The sequence below is a fragment of the Amblyomma mixtum genome, chromosome 4 (assembly GCF_055824585.1).
Source record: "Amblyomma mixtum isolate Tamu chromosome 4, ASM5582458v1, whole genome shotgun sequence".
NCBI lineage: Eukaryota > Metazoa > Arthropoda > Arachnida > Ixodida > Ixodidae > Amblyomma > Amblyomma mixtum.
Genome location: NC_143015.1, coordinates 7,881,122 through 7,890,623, shown reverse-complemented (window position 1 = coordinate 7,890,623; position 9,502 = coordinate 7,881,122). Strand labels below are relative to the sequence as shown.

At 43.1% G+C, this 9,502-nt stretch overlaps 1 pseudogene; it reads left to right on the top strand.

Moving 5' to 3' along the window:
• Nucleotides 1-211: 211 nt before the first annotated feature.
• On the top strand, nt 212-6,161 carry LOC149345602 (uncharacterized; annotated as a pseudogene).
• Nucleotides 6,162-9,502: the final 3,341 nt, after the last annotated feature.

The following is a 9,502-nucleotide window of genomic DNA, read 5'->3' as shown; positions in this document are numbered from 1 at the left end:
ACTGGGTCCCCGCCCTATCGGACCATCCTGGAAACGTGCGTTCACCGGGAGGTGCGCTGCCTCGACCTCAGGTCGGCCAATGAGCGAGCGACATCTTACAAAGAAATTACAGCCCAATTCAGGAAAGAACGACAAATCTTCGCGGTCCCCATAAATCTCTAAATAAGACACAAGTGAGTTGACGGCACGCGGCAGCAGCGCATCGTAAACGATGTTCAGGAGCCATTTTTGCTTCATTCTTCAGGTGCTGGTGGGCCTGTTCCAAGTGCAGCCACCTGTCTTCTGCTTGCCTGGACTGTCTGCCGTCATCGCCGATATCAACAACGACCTACTGGCACGTGCTGATGTGACAAGCGTCAGCAGAATCATCGAACCGGCAGTCAGGATTTCTGCGCATGCCCCGACGTCTGGGACGGCAGAGCATGTGGTTCACCAAGCCATTAAAAGGAGCCCTGCATCTGCGTTCATCTTCAGTGGGCTCGGCAGCAGCGCATCGGAAACGATGTTCAGGAGGCATTTTTGCTTCATTCTTCAGGTTTTTATTTATTTATTTGAAATACTGCGGACCATGCATGGTCCTAGCAGGAGGGGCACATTCAAACATTTTTCAATACAAAAAATGACAAGCATATGCATAGAGAAAAAAAGAAATGTCAGACAATCAATCAGAATTGAATATATAGACAGGCATCGCAACACAAAACAAACAAAACTCATGAAATAAAGAGATGACGTTCCAACTCTGCTACAAAATTGCTGGACAGAAAAATATGAGAAGGTAATGCATTCCATTCGGATACAGTTCTAGGGAAGTAACTATTTTTAAATGTGTTTGTGCGGGCGAAAATTGGTGCCATTGAGTGTTCCTGCGTATGTCTGGTTCTTCTAGTACAATGAGCTTTGACGCAATTAGGCAACTTCATTTTTATTTTTCCTTGCAGGCAGTGATGAAGCAAGATGAGGCGACTAACCTTCCTTCGGGATTCTAGGGTGTGAATGTTGTGTTGCTTCATAAGCGTAGATGAGGAATCGTGTCTTCTATATTTTCCAAATATAAATCGCACAGCTTTTCTTTGCACACGCTCGAGTTGTATGATATCTTTTTTATTATGGGGGTCCCATACAACCGCCGCGTACTAAAGTTTAGCTCTTACGCAGTTGTTATAGGCAAGACACTTAGTACTGGCAGGAGAATTCCTAAGTTTTCGCTTAAGAAACCACAGTTTGCGAAGTGCAGCAGCAGAAGTTTCTGATATGTGTTTTGACCAGGTTAATTTATTTGTAAACGTAACCCCTAAGTATTCATATGAGTCCACCTCTAAGATATTATTGTTGTTAAGCTGATATGTAAAGGAACACGGGTATATTTTCCTTGTTACTCTTAAAAGTACCGTTTTATCAGTGTTTAACTGCATACCCCAATTTGTACACCAGGGGGAAATAGCTTCTAAAGTATCCTGTAAAATTTCTTGATCCTTTGTGCACGTAATTTCTTTAAACACAACACAGTCGTCGGCAAATAATCGGGCAGAAACCTGGGCAGGAATAACATCTAACAGGTCATTGATAAAAACTAAAAAAAGGAGCGGGCCCAAGACACTTCCCTGAGGCACACCAGAAGTAACATCTAACATCCGAGAAGAACAGTTCCTAATGGTGACGTATTGTTTCCTATCACTAAGGTAGGCCTTGATCCAGTGGACAATATTTTGAGGAATACCGATACATTCCAGTTTAAACAACAGTTTTCCATGTGAAACCAGGTCAAAAGCTCTAGAGAAGTCTAGGAACAATATATCGAGTTGACCGTTCCCGTCTAACACACATCCCAGTTCATGCACAGTCGATAGCAGTTGTGTGACAGTTGAGAGCCCTTTTCGAAAACCATGTTGGAATTCAGATAATACCTTGTTTCCTTCTAAGTGTTGCCGAATATATGATGCTACAATGTGTTCCAGCATTTTACAGCACGTACTTGTGATCGAGATTGGTCGATAATTCGCGACAGATAACGGTTCACCTTTTTTGTAAACGGGGAGAACACGTGCCGTGCGCCATAGTGCTGGTATTTCACCTGAATCTAGCGATAACTGGAAAAGATTAGTCAGAAATGCCGATATCTGTTCTGCGTAACGCTTTAGAAAAGCATTTGGTATTTCATCCGGTCCTGCTGATTTGCTATCGTCAAGTTCTAGAAGCATGGGTACAACTCCTTCACGATTTACTGTAATACTTTGCGATTCTGTACAGATTGAATACTGAAGTTCGTATTGTTCAGGCTTTGAAAAAATGCTCTGGAAATACTTGTTAAAGTGTTCCGCTATCTCCCAAGCGTCAGCATTTGAAGTTTCCCCAATATTTATTTTCTCGATGTCAAGATTGCTCTTTTTCAAATAGCGCCAAAACTTTTGGACATCGTTGCTAATGAACTTGTTTAGACCATCGGAGAAGTAACTTCTTCTTGATTCGTTTATTTGACGTAACATGTTTTGCTTCCTTAGCCTCCTAATTTTACGCTTAATGTGAATAATTTCCCTGGTTATCCAAGGGTTACGGCTACGCTTGCGAACTTGTTTCGTTGGGACAAATCTATCGATACAAATTAACTGCACCACAAAATTTAGCCCACAAGGCTTCGACATCATCTTCAACTGCATTAAGAACCAAGTCCAGGTGGTCTAAAATCGAGGTGTCATCTGCCAGAAGGAAATCTTTTCTAAGAACGACTGATTTAGGTGGTTTAGCTTGTTTAGATGGTAACATGAAGGAGAAGTAAATTAACTTATGGTCCGATAATCCGTTTTCAACTTTCACGGACGCGCCTTGAAATATTTCAGTAATAAACAAAAGATCCAAAATAGAGGTGCCACGAGTGGATTCATGCACCGTTACTGCAAGTTTAATGAAAACATAATATCTAAAAGCGTATCACTCTGCAAGGAAGTTCCATAATTGATATGGTTCCAGTCAAACGAAGGAAAGTTAAAGTCACCGGTTACTACAACGTTTTTACCTCGTAGCCTTAGAAGATTGTCATATAGATTAGACAAGAACGTATCATCTGCATTTGGGGGGCGGCACACTGCGCAAATAAAGAATGTGATTTCTGCGTATCTGGCTTTTAATAATAAGGATTCGCATCCAGAGATTTCTTCGCTGGAAATAACATCAATAGACGCTTTAACAATAACTGCTACGCCGCCACCTCGAGAACCCCTATCACGCCGGAAAAGTTTGTACCCGGGAGGTATAATTTCATCATCCCGTATAGATTCGTGCAGCCAAGTTTCAGTGATCGCGCAAAAGTGTGGGTCGTATGAAAAAAGAAGCGCTTCTAAGGCATCTGTTTTATTTACCAAACTTTGAGCATTAAAAGAAAGGAGGCGTAGGAGCCTGGTATTTAACTGCTAGCTTTCGGACGAAGAAGAAAGACTGGTACGTTTAGGTAAGAGTACGCGAGACATAGTTTCGTCATCCCACTTGTAGAACTGGCCATCAATGCACAGTTTGTCGTGGATTAGCCGAACTTTTTTCCCTTTTTTGTCTTTTTCACTGTCCCATAGTAACTTACGTCTTCTAAGAGTGTCAGCACAGTAATCATTTTGGATAGCGACATTTGTCCCTTTCAGTTTGTAAGCATTGCTTAACGCAGCTTCTTTTTCTCTCGAGTCTTGAAAGCGAACAATTATAGGCTGTTTCGGTGAAGGATTACCGATCCTGTGTATACGACTAACTGACGTGCACCTGGTGCCTAATTTGCCTTCAAAGATATCTGTAAGAACCTTGTCACTTAAGTCCGACTCAGATTCGTTAGGAATATTCGGAATACCAAACACAACTAGGTTAGATTTTCTGCTGTAATCTTCTAAATGGACAATCTTGGCTTGATTCTTTTTCAGTGTATCTTGTAATTGAGCCACGGTATCCTGTACGTCCGTAATGTATGTAGCCATCGCTTTTACATCATCTGAAGTCATCTCCAGTTTAGACAAACGTATATCGAAGCTCGCAACTGTTTTTTCTGTGTTTTCAATGCGAGTTTTTAATTCAGAAATGTCAGCACGTATCGCCTGTTGTCCCTCTATGAGATTCTGAAACATATCCTCAACCGACGGTCCTGGATTCTCTTCAATATCGCCACAAAGCAGCAGCAGAGTAGAGCGAAAACAATCATAAGCAGTACTTAAACATGCATGTGGGCTCGGCAGAAGAACTAAAAATCGATCATCACTTCTTATTGTGGTGTTGTAACTAACCTGCATCACAAGGAACAGACGCATGGTTAGCGGCCGCCGCTGGACAAGATCGCCGAGCCACTGCCGATGCCTGGATGCGGTGCTGCATTTATAGTCCTGGTGTCCGAGGACGTCACAAAGCCGTAGAAGGTTGAATGGTCGGGTCCAATGATGACGTCACTCTCACACTGCTTGTCGAAATCAGTTACAATCGGCGAGTCATCCGGCGTCGAAGTAGCTTTGCCAAGAGGCAAAAGCAGGATCTGCATCACAAGGAACAGACGCATGGTTAGCGGCCGCCGCTGGACAAGATCGCCGAGCCCACTGCCGTGCCTGGATGCGGTGCTGCATTTATAGTCCTGGTGTCCGAGGACGTCACAAAGCCTTAGAAGGTTGAATGGTCGGGTCCGATGATGACGTCACTCTCACACTGATTGTCGAAATCAGTTACAATCGGCGAGTCATCCGGCGTCGAAGTAGCTTTGCCAAGAGGCAAAAGCAGGATCTGCATCACAAGGAACAGACGCATGGTTAGCGGCCGCCGCTGGACAAGATCGCCGAGCCCACTGCCGATGCCTGGATGCGGTGCTGCATGTATAGTCCTGGTGTCCGAGGACGTCACAAAGCCGTATAAGGTTGAATGGTCGGGTCCAATGACGACGTCACTCTCACACTGCTTGTCGAAATCAGTTACAATCGGCGAGTCATCCGGCGTCGAAGTAGCTTTGCCAAGAGGCAAAAGCAGGATCTGCATCACAAGGAACAGACGCATGGTTAGCGGCCGCCGCTGGACAAGACCGCCGAGCCCACTGCCGATGCCTGGATGCGGTGCTGCATTTATAGTCCTGGTGTCCGAGGACGTCACAAAGCCGTAGAAGGTTGAATGGTCGGGTCCAATGATGACGTCACTCACACACTGCTTGTCGAAATCAGTTACAATCGGCGAGTCATCCGGCGTCGAAGTAGCTTTGCCAAGAGGCAAAAGCAGGATCTGCATCACAAGGAACAGACGCATGGTTAGCGGCCGCCGCTTGACAAGATCGCCGAGCCCACTCATATATATATGCCTACTAAATATATATATGCCTACTCTTATATGCCTACTAAATGCTTCCGCAGCGATAACCGCTGCCTGTTGCTGCTGCCTTGCCCACTATGCATTGCGTACTTTTTATCTGATGTCTGGTAATTCACAGGAGATCTATTATCATGCGGTGACATTGAGTCTAACCCCGGTCCAACACAGGAGGAATGTTGCTTCAGCTTGTTTCAGGCCAAACCAATATGACTGCCTCTATTAACATGTTATTGGAAAAACAGAATACGCTCGAGGAAAAAAATCGGAGGTTTAGCTGTTCGCATTACCAAGCTGGAAGACAAACTATCTTGTCTGGCATCAACAAACAAAGTGGTCAGTGAACTAAAAGCAACGGTAGCTCAACTTGAGCAAGATAATTCATACATGCTAAAAAAATTGATGATTTAGAATACAGGAGCAGGAGAAATAACTTGATTGTTTATGGTTTGGAGGAGGGTGAAGAAGAAACTCCTACCAGTCTTCAGAATGCGATCCGGAAAGAACTCTTTTAAGAAAAATTGGAAGTTGAAATCAGTAGCATAGAGAGGTGTCACAGGCTGGGGAATAAGAAGAAAGATCAAAGCCGCCCCGTAATTATGAAGTTTCAGGACTACAGAGAAAAACTGGCGGTGTTACAGGCTTGTTCGAAGCTGGAAGGAACCAAATTCTCTGTGGCTGAAGACTTTTCCAGCCGAGTTCGTGAAATTAGAAAAAAGCTGTGGCAAAGCTGTGCTGTGGAGAAGGATAACGGCGCTAAAGCCAAGCTGATATTTGATAAGCTGGTTATTGACGGTGCTCTGTTCGGGTGGCACAAAGTGAAGAACGAGTCCTATCGTATATCTATATAGAGGGAATGACAGACGCATATTATAAACAAAAGGTTCACGCTGATAAACGTCAACTGTCGAAGTATTGTAAGCAAAGCTACGCAACTTGAGGGCCTGCTGTTGACGCATGATGTAGAAATCGCTGCACTACTGAAACCTGGTTGGGAAAACATATTTTTGACAGCGAATTCGTACCACAAAACTACAGAGTTTTTCGCAAAGACCGAGATGGAAGGGGCGGCGGAGTGGCCATACTGTTCAAATCTTCACTTCAAGTCTTTAGAATGCCAGATATTGACGATGTAGACGGCATCTTTTGTAAATTTTACAAAAACAATGTTCGTTACGTTTTAGGAGCCGTGTACAGGCCACCGAATTTCTCTGTAGCACTCCTAGTGAATCTGAAAAAATATATTGAGCGCCATTTAAAAGAGAATGATAGGCTAATCTTGACTGCGATTTTAATTTACCAAACATAGACTGGACTGCCTTTTCGTATTCTAATAACATCATTGAGCAAACTATGCTTGATATTTCTATTGCCTTTGAATTGCTTCAGGTAGTTAAAGATTCTACTAGAGTACACAATGGTTCATATTCAACTCTTGATCTATTTTTTTTGTAAATGGTACTGTCAACGAAAACGTCGAATGCTTTGTAACGACCGATATTTCTGATCACAAAGCTGTTGTACTAACATTGATGAATGCAAACTTTGATCGTCGAAATACTGCCAGTTTCTTTCCTAATTTTTCTCGTGCACATGATGAATCTATTCTTGATATGCTCGACTTTCATTATGACCGCTTTATAAATTTTAATGGAAATGTCAATGACTGATGGCTATTTTTCAAAAGGGTCGTCTTTCAATCTATTGGTCGCTTCGTTCCAAAAATTGCAAAAAAGTCTCCAAAATGTAAGCCTTGAATAACACGAGAGACATTACGCTCAGAACGAAAGCTAAAAAGAATGAAACAAAGATTAAGGGCAGGAAACTATTCCCAAACGATAATTGATGAACAAACAGAAAAAATAAAACAGCTGATTGCCCATGACAAGGAAAAGTACTTTTCTACTTAGCTACCTACCTTCATTAAAACATGCCCTGAGAAATTCTGGAGGCAGATAACTCCAGCTTCACGATCTTATGATACTTTCAAAATAAAAGGAATATGTGAGCATGATGATGCTTTGGTGTCCACGGCTTTCAATGACTACTTCAAATTGGTGTTTACGCAGGATGATAGGTCTCTTCCCTGCTACTCCGTGAATTTGCCTTCAATTCCTGATGTTGTGATTTCCGAGGCAGATGTTCTCAATTTATTATTGAAGCTAGGTGAAAAAAAATCTCCCGGACCAGATGACATTCCCAACGCATTCCTGATGCGTTATGCAGAATGGTGTGCCAAGTATTTATGCACCTTATTTAACAAATCATTAAATGAAGGATCAGTACAGGATGACTGGAGAAGGGCAAGAATTAAACCAATTTACAAAACTGGAGACAAAGCATCTATTCAGAATTACCGTCTGATATCGTTAACATCTACAGCATACAAGGTTTTAGAACACATCATTCATAAACACATAGAAGATTTTCTTGAACAAAACAATTTTCTAACTAATGCGCAGCATGGCTTCAGACGAGGATTTTCCACTGCCACTCAGCTAGTACAAACTATACATAATTTTGCGCAGGCAGTAAATGAAGGAAAGCAGACTGACGCTATATTTATGGACTTTAAAAAAGAATTTGATAAAGTTTCGCATAACAAGCTTCTTCACAAATTAGGTAATGTAGTAAAAAATGACAAATTACTCGCATGGATTACAGCCTACTTAAGAAACAGTCGTCAGTTTGTAATAGTAAATAATCCCCCTTCCCCTCCAGTTCCTGTTGATTCCTGCGTTCCCCATGGGCCGCTCCTCTTCTTGATTTTTATTAATGATATTGTCGATAACATCTCAGTTTCTGTTAGATTGTATGCTGTCGATTGTGTGTTGTATGAAAAGATTACTACTACTGAGTACCAAGTCCGGTTAAATAACGATTTCACTAAGACAATAGCATGGTGTGACCGATGGCAAATGTGCGTTATAATAAAACAGTGTTCATGCGTATAACCCAGAAAAAGAAGCCTCTTTTTTTTAACTATACTGCTAAAAACAATGACAGAAGCCAACAGCCACAGAAACCAAGGGGCACAGGGGATTTTTTTTAAGTTATTTATTTTGTGGTGTTGATCAGTTTAGAATATTACTGAATATGTTATCGTTTAAAGATAACTGATTAGAAAAGCAGAAGAAAAAACAACCACCTGCCGCCGGTGGGAACCGAACCCACGACCTCCGAATTACGCGTTCGGTGCTCTACCTCTGAGCTACGGCGACGGCTGTCAATTCTTCTGCTTTCGGGGGTATTTATGTTTACAAGTAACCTAACCTTGAGAGTGTTCATCAGCGCCACCCACGTTCATAAGCGGCGGACGTAGACCGTCCTGAGTTACCGCAGGTGTGACGTAGAACGTCATCGAACGTAGAAGGTGGAAGCTGCGTGAGAACCCTCTTATGCTTCCTAAGGCGTCAAGACTGCCAGAATCGAGGCCCTCGCTAAGCAATTAAGCAAACAAGGGAAGGGGATGAGGGGCTCGTTATAAATATGACAGAAGCCAACCGCCACAGAAACCAAGGGGCACAGGGGATTTTTTTAAGTTATTTATATTGTGGTGTTGATCAATTTAGAATATTACTGAATATGTTATCGTTTAAAGATAACTGATTAGAAAAGCAGAAGAAAAAACAACCACCTGCCGCCGATGGGATCCGAACCCACGACCTCCGAATTACGCGTTCGGTGCTCTACCTCTGAGCTACGGCGACGGCTGTCAATTCTGCTTTCGGGGGTATTTATGTTTACAAGTAACCTAACCTTGAGAGTGTTCATCAGCGCCACCCACGTTCATAAGCGGCGGACGTAGAACGTCCAGAGTTACCGCAGGTGTGACGTAGAACGTCATCGAACGTAGAGGGTGGAAGCTGCGTGAGAACCCTCTTATGCTTCCTAAGGCGTCAAGGCTGCCAGAATCGAGGCCCTCGCTAAGCAATTAAGCAAACAAGGGAAGGGGATGAGGGGCTCGTTATAAATATGACAGAAGCCAACAGCCACAGAAACCGAGGGGCACAGGGGATTTTTTTTTTAAGCATGAAATGCTTTTAGCCCCCGTTGTCGGAAGTGTGGTGCCGTCACGCCGAGACCGAGAGCCATCATCCGGGCACTGAAATCCACTCATCCGGGCACTGAAATCCACTCATCCGGGCTCTGAAACGAGAACATCTGGGCACCGTACGAGAATTAACGAGAT